We start from the raw sequence: 16,162 nt of genomic DNA, 5'->3' as shown, positions 1-16,162 counted from the left end.
TAATAATAATAATACAGTAGAGTCTCACTTATCCAACATAAACAGGCCAGCAGAAGCTTGGATAAGTGAATATCTTGGATAATAAGGAGGGATTAAGGAAAAGCCTATTAAACATCAAATTAGGTTATGATTTTACAAATTAAGCACCAAAACATCATGTTATACAACACATTTGACAGAAAAAGTAGTTCAATACGCAGGAATGTTATGTTGAAATTACTGTATTTACGAATTTAGCACCAAAATATCACGATGTATTGAAAACATTGACTACAAAAATGGCTTGGATAATCCAGAACCTTGGGTGAGCGAGGCTTGGATAAGTGAGACTCTAGTGTAAATGGCAATCACAACCTTATTGAAAAGGAAAAATGATGTCATATCTGTTTGGCAAATGTGAATCTCCATGAATATGTGGTGACCAACTTTTGAAAACCACTAGTTTTGAAAAGCATGATATTGTTAGAAGTCAACCCTTTGAGCAAGTGAGATTCACAAGCATTCATGTAATGGCACACAGGTAACTCAGCTGTTACACTGAAGAACCATGTCTTTGAACTGCCAAGGACAAAGACATGCCACTACAAAAAAATATTTGGTTAGCAGAGGATGGTTGTTTCTTTGAAGTTGAAACTGCAGATGCAGTTGCCCAAAACATATACATTCCCTTGAAACCTCTTAGTTTAAAAATATGCACTCAGAGATAAAAACAAAGTCTTCTTTGAAAAAAACATATCTTGTTTACTCACAAACATCTTGTATTAATTCACCATACAGGCACATTTCTTATCAAAGTTCAGTTATAGATAGGATGTGGTTCTTCCCTGTGTTGAGTACACAGGGTATTATTCTTCCATCAATAGTCAATAGTGTTTAGGTATAATTGTACCTAAAGTCATACTTCTCTACCAAAGTCCAAACAGAAACAGGCATCCACCTCCACTGAGGTGTAAACACTGAAGTCCATAATCACACTGAATACAAAATGGAGTTCTGAGTCTGAACATGCTCAGTACAATCACATGTCTATAACCCCACCCACACCAAAGAGGTCAGTTGAATTGGCAAATCAACATACACATAGAATACAGGTTAGCAAATGTATATAATAACAAATAAATAGTGAAAGGCTTGCTACAGTAGAGTCTCACTTATCCAACATTCGCTTATCCAACATTCTGGATTATCCAACGCATTTTTGTAGTCAATGTTTTCAATACATCGTGATATTTTGGTGCTAAATTCGTAAATACAGTAATTACTACATAGCATTATTGCGTATTGAACTACTTTTTCTGTCAAATTTGTTGTAAAGCATGATGTTTTGGTGCTTAATTTGTGAAATCATAACCTAATTTGATGTTTAATAGGCTTTTCCTTAATCCCTCCTTATTATCCAACATATTCGCTTATCCAACGTTCTGCCGGCCCGTTTATGTTGGATAAGGGAGTCTCTACTGTATTTCCAACACATCCAACACCCAAACCACTGTATCATGTTGGTTTTCCCTGACTTACTCCAAGTGTTGCAAACTACATTCGAAAAGGAATTTGTGTTCTGTTAAAACAAAGAAACCACAGCCTTTTTCTGTCTATTATGAAGGGAAATGTTCCACTGGGATTGTGTCTTCCTATCGGGCAGAAGGGGGTTGGACTAGATGGCCTCTGGGGACTTTTTCCAATATGTTGTGCTTCCCAGTGGATTCAGGCCAAAGCAAATTGTGACAGCTTCTCTCAGCTTCCTCATTAGTACTTTTAATCATCTTGATTATATTTTGGTGTTGCTTGGCCACACTTTTCCCAGTTTCGCCTGTAAATTCCTGGTTGGAGTGGTGAAAAGCTATTGCAAACGGGTGCAAGAGGTTGGTTAGAGGGAGGCCCAGCTATTTCTGGTGATTTTAAAGTCATTTTAGGGCCAACCCGTGGTTTTAATTATACTGGCATGTTGCATGAGTAGGACTCCAGCTTCTGTATTAAGACACTCTTTTGGGGAAATATTTGAGACACTCTTTCCAGCATTAGACTTGGTGTTCCCATGAAAGGCTGCAGAAAACGATGTCAAGTGGGGAAATATGTTAATAGTTAATGTTATTTTAAAAGGAGGTTGGACGCAGGCAGAAGACCACCGGCCAAATCTAGATAAGGGTCAGATATTATCCACATACAAGGTTTGAATGAAAAGTAATGCCTCCACCTTCGTTTCTTAGATTTGGATGGGAATATTTTAATAAATCAAATGCAGAAATAATCCTTAGAATGTGCTCTTTAACGACCACTATTCATTTTTCTACATAATCACCAGACAATTGGATACATTTCTGCCAACGATGAACAAGTTTTCTGAAGCCGTGACGGAAGAAGTCGACACTCTGTTTCCGCAACCAACGTCTCACAGGACCCATCGTGCACAGATCTTCCGACAGCCAAGCAAAGCAATCATGTGACCCACACATTCTTGTGAAATGCCGATTATGCTTGAAATTTCTCTGAGTGATACGATGCTTGTGAAACTCGGTGGTTATACTGCCACAGGACGTCCATGTAAGTCAGATGTTCCCACCTCAACATCTTTAAACTTAATGTGTTGTTGAAGGCTTTCATGGCCGGGATCACAGGGTTGTTGTATGTCTTTTGGGCTGTGTGGCCATGTTCCAGAAGTACTCTCTCCTGATGTTTCGCCCACATCTATGGCAGGCATCCTCAGAGGTTGTGAGGTATCCATACCATAAATGCCATAGATGTGGGCGAAACGTCAGGAGAGAGTACTTCTGGAACATGGCCACACAGCCCGAAAGACATACAACAACTCTTTAAACTTACTTGCCCAACGACGCACAGGACTCACATCAACACAATCACTATAATCAGCTTGCATTCTCTGATGAATCTCCTTTGGGGTGATACCTTCTGCTGTCAAGAATTCAGTGACTACACGTTGCTTAAGTCGCATTGACTGACCATCTGCGCAGGGTTCCATACTTCACACTTTAACAACACAACTGTTCAATGCTAAGGCTTCCCACCAAATGGAACTGTAGAGGAGAGTCTACTTAACAAGCCAGGACCTGCCCCAGACCAGGACTGCCATCTGTTGAGGAGTTACGAAGGTGGAGGCAATACTTTTCATTCAACCCTCGTACAGTAGAGTCTCACTTATCCAACACTTGCTTATCCAACGTTCTGGATTATCCAACGCATTTTTGTAGTCAATGTTTTCAATACATCATAATATTTTGGTGCTAAATTCGTAAATACAGTAATTACTACATAGCATTACTGCGTATTGAACTACTTTTTCTGTCAAATTTGTTGTATAGCATAATGTTTTGGTGCTTAATTTGTAAAATCATAACCTAATTTGATGTTTAATAGGCTTTTCCTTAATGCCTCCTTATTATCCAACATATTCGCTTATCCAACATTCTGCCGGCCCGTTTATGTTGGATAAGTGAGACTCTACTGTACTTGTTATTGTGGAGTGCAAAGCCTCATCCATGCAGATCCTTTCATTTTTAGATTAAATACAGAAGCCACTGGCCATCATTGAATCATCTTTGCAATTCTTGCCCAGAGAATTGATAAAAATACAATGGAATACAAGCCAGTGAGATAAAAAAATAGCAGGTGATGTTGCCCTGGAGAAAGGGACAACCCCAAAAGAAGCCTGTCGTATCCGTCACGCAAAAGTCCCCCCACATTGTGCGCCTCTCCCTCCCCAATCCGTCCGTCCATCTGTCCATCAGCCCAGGCCCAGACCTGCTGGAGCCAAGCATCCTTTCCCGGGATTTGTTCCAATTTCCTGCCCCTCCTTTGCACAAGCTGCAAAGGCCTTCCTTCGTGCCGGTTTCCTACTTCTGTGCCAGGGCCGGCTTTCTCAAACTCGGCACAGGGTTAGTTCGCTCACCACAGCAAAGCAGGGCATGGGAACGTTGGGGTCGAAGCTAGACCTCTTTTTTTTTTGCACAGCTCACAATCCAACAGGTTGAATTCCTACAGACACGACCCATCAATGTCATCGTGTAAGGCAATTATCTCAAAGGGTTCTGGCTCAAGAAGCAACCAGGCAGAAAACCCAGTCTCGTGAGAGTACAAAAAGCAAAGAATTTATTTTCATCATAGCTATGATGAAGGCAAACAGCCGTACACACACAGGTCTGTACAAGCAAATGGCCACTGCAAAATGTGTCATAGTTAACAAAGATTATATACCTTGGCTTATCTAAACTTGACCAATTGCTGATAGTCTTCTTCACCTCCACACCTATTTTGGCACTGGTGATACATCTGTGACCTAACTTGTTTACTCTGAGCTAGCTTCTCTTCTTGGAACTTTCTGGAGAAAAGCACCAGCTCAAAAGAAGGGAGGGGCACAGGTCCTTTGTTACACATACTACTTTGGTTCATCCAAAATGTTTGTATTGTCTATATAGTAAAGGTAAATGTTTTCCCCTGACGTTAAGTCCAGTTGTGTCCGACTCTGAGGGTTGGTGCTCATCTCCATTTCTAAGCCGAAGAGCCGGCATTGTCCGTAGACACCTCCAAGGACATGTGGCCAATGGCATGACTGCATGGAGCGCCCTTACCTTCCCGCCGGAGCAGTACCTATTGATCTACTCACATTGGCATGTTTTCGAACTGTTCGGTTGGCAGAAGCTGGAGCTAACAGCGGGCGCTCACTCTGCTCCCCGGATTCGAACCTGGGACCTTTCGGTCTGCAGGTTCAGCAGCTCAGCGCTTTAACACATTGTGCCACCGGAGGCTCCTTTGTCTATATAAAAAGGCAAATATGATATAGGTAGAGGCAAAGCTATATATGCAAAAGTTCACTATTTTCTGGCTTATGGTCGCTTTAATAGATCTTTCCTAAGCCAGAAAGACTCAGAAGTAGTTTAGCTAGGTGCTTCCTCTGAAATACTGGCTGACAGCGCCTGGGTAATTCATTGCCGGACTCCCACCCAATTCCCAACCAGGGCTGACCCTGTTTAGCTTCCAAGATCAGGTGGGATCTTGCTAGTTTGCAAAATTTTGCAAGTTTGTAGAGTTTTAAGAGCAAACAGCACACAAGATTAGGGACTGACTTCTTCATCACATTAAAGCATCTATCCACTTGAAATCCAGTTGCAGAATTCTGGGGTCTGTAGTTGAGGGTCTTTAAACTGCTCAGTGTTAGAGGTATGCTCCAATGCAGGCATGGGCAAACTTGAGCCCTCCAGGTGTTTTGGACTACAACTCCCACAATTCCTAACAGCCGGTAGGCTGTTAGGAATTGTGGGAGTTGAAGTCCAAAACACCTGGAGGGCTGAAGTTTGTCCATGCCTAATATAGAACTTGGTAAGGTCTTTAACCTTCTTCGCCAAAGGATGCTCATGCCTCTCTCTCTCTCTCAGTCACATAGTTGTCTCCGACTCTTCGTGACCTCCTGGACCAGTCCAGGCCAGAGCTCCCTGTCGGCCGTCACCGCCCCCAGTTCCTTCAAGGTCGAGCCAGTCACTTCAACGATACCGTCCATCCATCTTGCCCTTGGTCGGCCTCTCTTCCTTTTTCCTTCCATTTTCCCCAGCATCGTTCTCTTCTCTAAGCTGTCTTCTCATGATGTATCCAAAGTCCTTCATCTTTGCCTCCAATATCCTTCCCTCCAGTGAGCAGCCATTGGGCATGATTTCCTGGAGGATGGACTGGTTGGATCTTCTTGCCAAGGTCCAAGGCACTCTCAGGATTTTCCTCCAGCACCAGAGTCCAAAAGCGTCTCTCTTCCTTCGCTCAGCCTTCTTTATGGTCCAGCTCTCGCATCCATAGGTTACTATGGGGAATACCATGGCTTTGACTATGCGGACCTTGGTTGCCAGTGTGATGTCTCTGCTCTTCACTCTTTTGTCAAGGTTGGCCATTGCTCTCCTCCCAAGAAGGAAACGTCTTCTGATTTCCTGGCTGCAGTGATCTTCGCGCCTAGAAATATAAAGTCTTTCACTGCCTCCATGCTTTCTCCCTCTATTTGCCAGTTATTAATAAGCGTAGTTGCCATGATCTTGGTTTTCTTGACGTTTAACTGCAGCCCGGCGTTTGCACTTTCTTCTTTCACCTTGGTGAGAAGGCTCCTCAGCTCTTCCTCGCTTTCAGCCATCAAAGTGGTATCATCTGCATATCTAAGGTTGTTAATGTTTCTTCCAGAAATTTTAACTCCGGCCTTGGATTCGTCATGCCCCGCACATATGTCGCATGATGTGTTCTGCGTACAAGTTGAATAGGGAGGGTGACAGGATACCGCCCTGATATCCACACCCCTTTCCCAATCTTGAACCAGCCTGTTCTTACTGTGGCTACTTGGTCTTTATACAGATTTCTCAGGAGACAGACAAGGTGACTTGGTATCCCCATACCACCAAGAACATGCCATAGTTTATTATGATCCACACAGTCAAAGGCTTTAGAATGGTCTACTCATGCCTCACCATACTCCAAATCCCCAAATTCCATAGCATTGAGCCATGGCAATTACCCTGTTTCCCCGAAAATAAGACAGTGTCTTATATTAATTTTTGCTCCCAAAGATGTGCTAGGTCTTATTTTCAGGGGATGTCTTATTTTTCCACAAATAAGAATTCACATTTATGGTTAAATTTTTTAAAAATGAAAATTTATTATCTACTGTACAGTAGTTGTCATCACAAACCAGCATAACCAAACTGTGAATCCTTTCAAGAATGTCTATATTATATTTTATTGCTATACCGTTTTTAAATTACTGTTTTAAATGTCCATTCGTATGTAAATTTATGTTGTTGTTGGGCTTGTCCCTGTGCAAGGTGCCCTGAGTCCCTTCTGGGAGATGGAGGTGGGATACAAGAATAAAGTTATTATCATATAATTATTTCTTGTTACTACCTTTATTTCCATGTACAACAATCTATGGCATGTAAATTTACCGATCCTGCATGCTTCCAAACAAAAACTTTACTAGGTCTTACTTTTGGGGGAGGCCGTATATTTACCAATTCAGCAAAACCTCTACTAGGTCTTATTTTCTGGGGATGTCTTATTTTCAGGGAAACAGGGTACAGTGGTATCAAACTACATTAATTCTACAGTAGAGACGCACCCCACAATTTCGGTCCAGAGCAAAGTATTTCTTCTTCCCTGCTCTGGCTGCTCCAGAGTGGCTCATCTCTGCAGAAATTCCTGCCGAAAAGGAGAGAATTCCCTTCCAGAGGAGGCAGGCCATGGGTTTCCTCTGCTGGAGGGTCAGCCCCCTCCTTCCCCTTCCTTCTCCCCATCTGGAGGGACCCCACCGGGAGCAGGAAGGTGGTCCGAACAGCTGGCCAGACAGGCTGGAGCCAGCCTTGCGGGGGAGTTTGGGGAGGCGGCGAGCCGAGGGAAAGCGCAGGCGACCCGGCCGGGGAAGGGCTGTTATTGTAACCATCCAGGTGCAGGCCTGCCTTGGCACCGGGACAGCTGGCCAAAAGAGAGAGAGAGAGAAAAGAAAGAAAGAAAAGAAGAATGAAAGAAAAGAAGGGAATATTGCTGCCCAGGGCCTCTAGTGCTGCAGAGAACGCCCACGCTCCTGCCCTTTCCAAAGGCCGGCTACCTTTCCTGGGGGAGCTGAGGTTGCTTTAATAGGGGACCTTATTAAAGTGATTAATTTTTCAAAAACTCTTTCTTGTAAAGGATTCCAATGGCCTTGGAAGATGCTTGTTGTTGTTAACTGTGCTCAAATTGCTTCATCGTCTTACGAGGGTTGAATGAAAAGTAATGCCTCCACCGCTACTTGCGGTTTGGATGGGAATATTTTAATAAATCAAACGCAGAAATAACCCTTGGAATGTGCTCTTTAACTTCCACTATTCACTTTTCCACATAATCACCAGACAATCAGATACATTTCTGCCAACGATGAACAAGTTTTCTGAAGCCGTCACGGAAGAAGTCGACACTCTGCTTCCGCAACCAGCGTCTCAGTTCTCTCAACGTCTTCATCAGAAGCATAATAATAATAATAATAATAATAATAATAATAATAATAATAATAATAATAATAATAATAGACAAAATTGAAGGAAAAGCTGATAAGGAGAAAACCTGGCTCTGGCTCACAAATGGGACCCTGAAGAAGGAGACAGAAGGCCTGATCCTTGCAGCCCAGGAACAAGCCATCAGAACAAAGGCAATTCAGGCCAAGATCGAAAAATCAGCTGATGACCCAAAATGCAGACTGTGCAAGGAAGCCGACGAAACCATGGATCATATCCTCAGCTGCTGCAAGAAAATTGCAAAGACTGACTACAAACAGAGGCACAACTATGTGGCCCAAATGATTCATTGGAACTTATGCCTCAAGTATCACCTCCCAGCAGTAAGGAACTGGTAGGATCACAAACCTGCAAAAGTATTGGAGAATGAGCATGCAAAGATACTGTGGGATTTCTGAATCCAGACTGACAAAGATAACTGTGCTCAAATTGCTTCATCTAGGGGGGGGGGGGGGGTTGGGTTTGAATGAAAAGTAATGCCTTCACCTTCGTTACTTGGGTTTGGATGGGAATATTTTAATAAATCAAACGCAGAAATAATCCTTAGAATGTGATCTTTAACTACCACTATTCACTTTTCCGGAGCCCGGGTGGCGAAGTGCGTTAAAGCGCTGAGCTGCTGAACTTGCAGACCGAAAGGTCCCAGGTTCAAACCCCGGGAGAGGCGTGAGCGGCCGCTGTTAGCTCCAGCTCCTGCCAACCTAGCAGTTCAAAAACATGCCAATGTGAGTAGATCAACAGGTACCGCTCCAGCGGGAAGGTAACGGCGCTCCATGCAGTCATGCCGGCCACATGACCTTGGAGGTGTCTATGGACAACGCCGGCTCTTCAGCTTAGAAATGGAGATGAGCACCAACCCCCAGAGTTGGTCATGACTGGACTTAACGTCAGGGAAAACCTTTACCTTTACCTATTCACTTTTCCACATCATCACCAGACAATTGGATACATTTCTGCCAACAATGAACAAGTTTTCTGAAGCCGACACGGAAGAAGTCGACACTCTGTTTCTGCAACTGGCGTCTCACAGGACCCATCATGCACAGATCTTCCGACAGCCAAGCAAAGCAATAATGTGACCCACACGTTCTTGTGAAATGCCGATTATGCATGAAATTTCTCTCTGAGTGATACGATGACCGTCCTGAATCAATCTGTCAACTTTTTGCTTCTGAAACTCGGTGGTTGCTGTCACAGGACGTCCAACTCTTTGTTTGTCACGCAAGTCAGATGTTCCCACCTCAACATCTTTAAACTTACTCACCCAACGACGCACAGGACTCACATCAACACAATCACCATAAACAGCTTGTATTCTCTGATGAATCTCCTTTGGGGTGACACCTTCTGCTGTCGAGAATTCAATGACAGCATGTTGCTTAAGTCGCATTGACCGACCATCTGTGCAGGGTTCCATACTTCGCACTCTAACAACACAACCGTTCAATGCTAAGGCTTCCCGCCAAATGGAACTGTAGAGGAGCGTCTACTGAACAAGCCAGTACCTGCTGCAGACCAGGACTGCCATCTGTTGAGGAGTTACGAAGGTGGAGGCATTACTTTTCATTCAACCCTCGTATATTGGAGTGCAACTCCCACGATCCCCAGATCTTTCCTCCCTTCTTTTAGGACCAAAAGGTCTGAAGGTAGACAGTCAAGGAACACCCAATAAGTAGGGAAATAAGAAGTGTGGGATGCCAATGTGCACCCCATAGCGAGTGGTGCAATGCCAGGCTGCCCCCCAGCGCCATGGGCATTGCAGGCCTTCCCTTTCCCCTTCTTCTTCTTCTTCCTCCTCCCATCTTCTTGGGCCCTTTTGAAAGTCAGTGTCCTTTCTGCACATCTGGAGTCTAGACTCGGTGGCTCGGTGGGCTGGCCTTGCCGGCTTGGCGGTGCCCGTTCCCCCGCTGCACTGTTTGCTTAGCTGGAGGCATTTAATTGGAATTAAAGTGGCCTTCTTGTGTTTTTTTGCGTGCGGACAGAGGAGGAGGAGGAGGAGGAGGCAGAGGAGGCCCCGCTTGGAAAAAAAGGAAGAAAAGAAAAGAAAAAGGAGCTGCAAGTCATCGAAAACATTTGCCGGAGACGGGCGAAGGGGTCATTAGATGGCAGGGCGCACGGCGCCAGTTTTAGTGCTCTCCACCGACTGCGGGGAAGGAACCTCAATGTGGCTTTTGTGGACCAGCAAACAGGGCCTGTTGATTCTGGCATCGGAGGTGAAGCCGTGCCACAAAAGGATACAGATGGACGGGGTCTCTCCGGCCCAATCCCCCAAAAAAGAGGGTCCAAGCGGGGGGAGCAGGGAGTCTCCCTGACATCCACAGCTCTCTTCTCAAAAAAAGATTGTAGAATCAGAATCATAAAGTTGGAGGAATCCCCTAAAGGCCATCTAGACCAACCTTCTGCCAGGCAAAAGGGCACAATCCAAACCCTCCCTACATACAACAATTCAGGCACAGCTTAAAAACCTCCAAGAGAAACCATTACTTTCCAAGTATGCAATAGATGCCACAGTCATGCAGATCTGACTATAAGGTTTTCCCAGTGTTTAGGTGGAATTCAATTTCATGCAACTTGAGTACATTGCTCCATGTCCTGGTATTTTGAGTAGTAAAGGGGCCGGGCTGTGGCGCAGGCTGGTGAGCAGCCTGCTGCAATAAATCACTCTGACCATGAGGTCATGAGTTCGAGGCCAGCCTGTGGCGGGGTGAGCACCCGTCAATAAAAAATAAAAAATAGCCCCTGCTTGTTGCTGACCTAGCAACCCGAAAGATAGTTGTATCTATCAAGTAGGAAATAAAGTACCACTTATAAAAGTGGGGAGGCAAATTTAACTAATTTACGACGTTGGAATGAGGAAGTGCGGTCACAGTGGATGATAAAGCAGCTGCTCCCCCCTGTGGCCAGAATCCAACATCCCCTCAGGAGAAGGTTAAATTGCCTCTGCATCTGTCTGTCTCTGTCTCGGTTCTATGTGTTTATGGGCATTGAATGTTTGCCCTATATGTATATAATGTGATCCGCCCTGAGTCCCCTTCGGGGTGAGAAGGACGGAATAGAAATACTGTAAATAAATAAATAAATAAAAAACAAGGCTGCCCCCTCTTCAATGTGATCTCCTTTCAAATATCTAAACATGGCTCTCATGGCTCTTCTCTTCTCTTGTGTGCCTTTGACTTCAAGTCGCTTGTTAACTTAAGAACTCCCATGAATTTCAACCCAATTCTGAAACTCTGCTGTTGAGCTGGACTTTATTCCAAAACAAGGGCAAACTGGAACAATCAGATCAGATCTCAATCAGCTCAGCATTTGAATCTTCATAAAACAGAGCTACCATGTTTCCTCGAAAATTAGACAGTGTCTTATATTAATTTTTGCTCCCAAAGATGCGCTAGGTCTTATTTTCAGGGGATGTCTTATTTTTCCATGAAGAAGAATTCACATTTATTGTTGAACAAAAAAAATGAACATTTATTATATACTGTACAGTAGTTGTCATCACAAACCAGCATAACCAGACAAGCTCTGAATCTTATCAAGATTTTTTTATTACTACCATTATTTCCATGTATATGGTACGTACATTTATCGATCCTGCATGCTCTCGTGTTCTGTTCATTGGACATGCTTCCAAACAAAAACTTTGCTAGGTCTTACTTTCGGGGGAGGCCTTATATTTAGCAATTCAGCAAAACCTCTACTAGGTCTTATTTTCTGGGGATGCCTTATTTTAGGGGAAACAGGATACATCCACTAATGTTAGGAAAGCCATGTTTTGTACTGCGTAGATCAGTGGTTCCCAACTTTTTTTGACCAGGCACTACTCTCCAACATCAGTACCAAAAGGTTTACGAATCAGTTTTTGGTCAACTTTAAATTTGGTTTGGTTATTTGGGGTGCCGATTCAGGAAATTGCATTGGATAGACCACATCAGTTCTAGTTTCTGATACAGAACATATGCCATCCAGTAGTCACCATCTGCTTGCCCACAGAAAACCATATTTAATAATCTAGAGCTGATGTAGTCTATCCAATGCAGTTTTCTTAATCATCACCCCAAATAATCCCAGGAACGGGCCTAAAAATGTGATGTTTTTCTCCTTTTGAAAGCATCTTGGAGTTAATTGATCCTCCGGTTTGTGAACAGCATTTTTATGCCATCTCGGATCGTGATTGGAGATAAGAAAGCATGCAAAAGTGAATTTCAAATACAGAACTGAGCTATGGTTTACAGCGTTATGTGATCTGCTTTATAGAGAACACAGTCCTCCGTTTGAAGGTATCTCCTGTTTCGAGGTTCATGAGCCTCCAAGCTTTGAGCAACACTTTCCTTCTCTTGGATTGTGACTGGTGATAAGAGAGTAAAGTTCAAAGAATTGATGCCTGGAATTAAGCTTTGTTTCTTTAAGAGAGAAAAGGCATATACGCAAATAATAATAATAATAATAATAATAATAATAATAATAATAATAATAATAATAATAATAATACAACTATAATAAGAAGACCTGGCTCTGGCTCACCAATGGGACCCTGAAGAAGGAGACAGAAGGCCTGATCCTTGCAGCCCAGGAGCAAGACATCAGAACAAAGGCAATTCAGGCCAAGATCAAAAAATCAGCTGATGACCCAAAATGCAGACTCTGCAAGGAAACCGATGAAACCATGGATCATATCCTCAGCTGCTGTAGGAAAATCGCACAGACAGACTACAAACAGGGACACAACTATGTGGCCCAAATGATTCATTGGAACTTATGCCTCAAGTACCACCTCCCAGCAGCAAAGAACTGGTGGGATCACAAACCTGCAAAAGTCTTGGAAAATGAGCACACAAAGATACTGTGGGACTTCCGAATCCAGACTGACAAAGTTCTGGAACACAACACACCAGACATCACAGTTGTGGAAAAGAACAAGGTTTGGATCATTGATGTCGCCATCCCAGGTGACAGTCGCATTGACCAAAAACAACAGGAAAAACTCAGCCGCTATCAGGACCTCAAGATGGAACTTCAGAGACTCTGGCAGAAACCAGTGCAGGTGGTCCCGGTGGTGATGGGCACACTGGGTGCCGTGCCAAAAGATCTCAGCCGGCATTTGGAAACAATAGACATTGACAAAAATCACCATCTGCCAACTGCAAAAGGCCACCCTACTGGGATCTGCACACATCATCAAAAAATACATCACACAGTCCTAGACAATTGGGAAGTGTTCGACTTGTGGTTTTGCGAAACGAAATCCAGCATATCTATCTTGTTTGCTGTGCCATACAACTTCGTTGTGCTGATAATAATAATAATAATAATAATAATAATAATAATAATAATAATAATGACACTGGGGCTTTATTCCTTACTTTCCCCCCCAGTGTTTGGACAGGTCATCTGATGACCAGTGCTGTGGCCTCTTGGCCACAGGGCACAGCCAGGGTCAGGAAGGGTGACCCATTCAGCCTCCATCCTCAGCACAGCTGAGGCTGTCAAGAGATCACAGCCCCAAAGGACAACACACACACACAAACACACACCCTGCCTCCTCCCCATCTTCAATGGTCACTTGGTAACAGCCCAGCAACAGGAGGCCGTGCCTTGATCCGGCCAGGCCTTGCCTGTCCGGAGGGCCAGAAGAAAGGGACCCACCTGCAAGGGGAGGAACAGAAGGGCCAGTGTGAAAAGGGTGGCCACAGAGGATGCAAAAAGATGGAGCGGGAGGGAAGGAGGAAGAGCCCCGGGAATCCTGCTTTGTCACAATGCCGGGCTTCCCCAGCTGCAGATGTTTTGGCTTTGGATGGCCCGGCTCCTCCTCTCGCCAGCTGCACAGCTCAACACTGTCTTGTCTTGCATCCAGATTGACTTGAGGGGAGATGCTGCTTTCCTCCTTGTCTTCCATCTCCTCTTCCTCTCTTCTGCTTCTGCTTCCTTTTCCCTTCCTATCCCACTCTTCTTCTTCATCTTCTTCACCACCTTTTTTCTTCATTCTCCTTCACTTCTTCATTTCCCCTTCCTCTTCTTATTCCTCTCCTTTTCATTTTCCTCCTCCTCTCCTCTTCTTCCTTTCCTCCTCCTCTTCTTTATTGTTCATTCTCCTTTTCCTCTTCCCCTCTTCTTCTTCTCCTCTCCTCCTCCTCTCCTTTCTTCCTCCTCTCATCCCTCTTTCATTCCTTTCTCCTCTATTATTTTTGCTCTCATCCGCCATCTCCTCTCCTCTCTTCTTCTTATTCCTTCTTTCCTTCCTCTCCTACTCATGTTCCTCTTCTTCCCTTTTTCTTCATCCTCCTTCACTTTTTCTTCATTTCCCCTTCCTCTTCCTATTCCTCTTTCTCCTTGTCTTCCCGTTCTTCTTCTTCCTCCTCCGCCTCTCCTCTTCTTCCTTTCTTCCTCCTCTTTATTGCTCATTCTCCTTTTCCCCTTCCACTCTTCTTCCTCCTCCTCTCTCTTTCATTCCTTTTCCTCCTTCTCTATTCCTTTTTGCTCTCACCCGCCATCTCATCTTCCTCTCTTCTTCTTATTCCTTCTTTCCTTCCTCTTCTACTCTTGTTCCTCCTCTTCTTCCCTTTTTCTTCATCCTCCTTCACTTCTTCATTTCCCCTTCCTCTTCTTATTCCTCTTATTCTCCTTTTCATCTTCCCGTTCTTCTTCCTCCTCCTCCTCCTCCTCTCCTTCTCTTTATTGCTCTTTCTCCTTATCCCCTTCCCTTCCTCCTCCTCCTCCTCCTCTCCTTTCTTCCTCCTTTTCTCCCTCTTTCATTCCTCTTTCATTCCTCTATTCCTTTTTGCTCTCATCTGCCATCTTATCTTCCTCTCTTCTTCTTATTCCTTCTTTCCTTCCTCTCCTACTCATGTTCCTCCTCTTCTTCCTTTTTTTCTTCATCCTCCTTCGCCTCTTCCTCTTCAGCAACCCAACCTTCAAGTCAGCAGTCCTGCCGGCACAAGGGTTTAACACATAAAGATGGTTAACAGGATATGCTTTCTGTCCTGAGATGTTGACAAAAGGGAGCGAGGCTAGCAGCTCCTTGCAGAGCAAACAGTGGCAAATAACAAAGCCAAACGGATTAAATGCCTCCTACAGACATCAAAATAAACTTTATTTTAAATCCCCACTCAGTCTTGAGGAAAGAACAGAGATTCAAATTTCTGATTCAAGAATACAGAAATTCGTCTATAATAAATGAGTACACTTGAAGGAAGCTTCTTTTTAGCGACTCCCGACATCCCTTTTATTGTAATACAAGAGATTACAACCTTCTTTTTGGATTGCAGTGCTTGGGGGATTCTGTTCAAATCTGAGGAGAGCACGGATGAGCTCTCTCTGTCAGCTCCAGCTCCCCATGTGGGAACATAAGAGAGCCTCTCACAAGGATGGTGAAACATCCAAAACATCCAGGTGTCTCTTGGGCAACGTCCTTGCAGACAGCCAATTCTCTCACACCAGAAACGACTTGCAGTTTCATAAGCCGCTCCTGACACAGGGAAAAAAAAAACTTTTTAAGAACCACAAAAGTAAGGGAAAGATGGGATCTCCACTTGACTCCACAAAGGCAGAAGGAAACACAAGTTGTACCATCTCTCTAAAGCCCATTCACACTACAGAATTATAGCACCACGATGGCGGTTTAATTGGAATAGCTGCATCCTGCTGAATGCTGGGATTTGTAGTTTGGGGAGGCGGTAGAGCTTTTTGGCTGAGGATTTTAAATATCCTTCTCTAAAAAGGCAATCCCTAGAATCAATAGGATTTTGCCATGGAAGTTAAAATGGAATAATAATAATGCTGTAATTCTGTAATTCCATTTGTCACTGGCAAACGAAACGATAGCAAGGAGGAATACTGTCTTGCCTCTTTTAGCAGATACCTCCTGACATCTTTCTCTGGCCAATATAAACTGAAAATGGGAAGCTAAGCAAGCCAATCTCTAGCTGTCCTGGTATCTCATTATAAAAAACTAGCTGTGCCCGGCCATGCGTTGCTGTGGCGTTGTCTGGTGGCGTCTGTATTTTATAGGCAGTGTGGAAGAGGCCTAACTCTGCCTGTCCCCTGGGCTGAGTGGGTTGCTAGGAGACCAAATGGGCAGAGCTTAGCCTTCTAACTGGCAGCAATTGGATAAAAACAATTATTTCTCTACCTCTAATTAGGAC

The sequence above is a fragment of the Anolis carolinensis genome, chromosome 4, assembly GCF_035594765.1.
Source record: "Anolis carolinensis isolate JA03-04 chromosome 4, rAnoCar3.1.pri, whole genome shotgun sequence".
NCBI classification, from domain to species: Eukaryota; Metazoa; Chordata; class Lepidosauria; order Squamata; family Dactyloidae; genus Anolis; species Anolis carolinensis.
Note: the sequence above shows the minus strand (reverse complement) of the source record.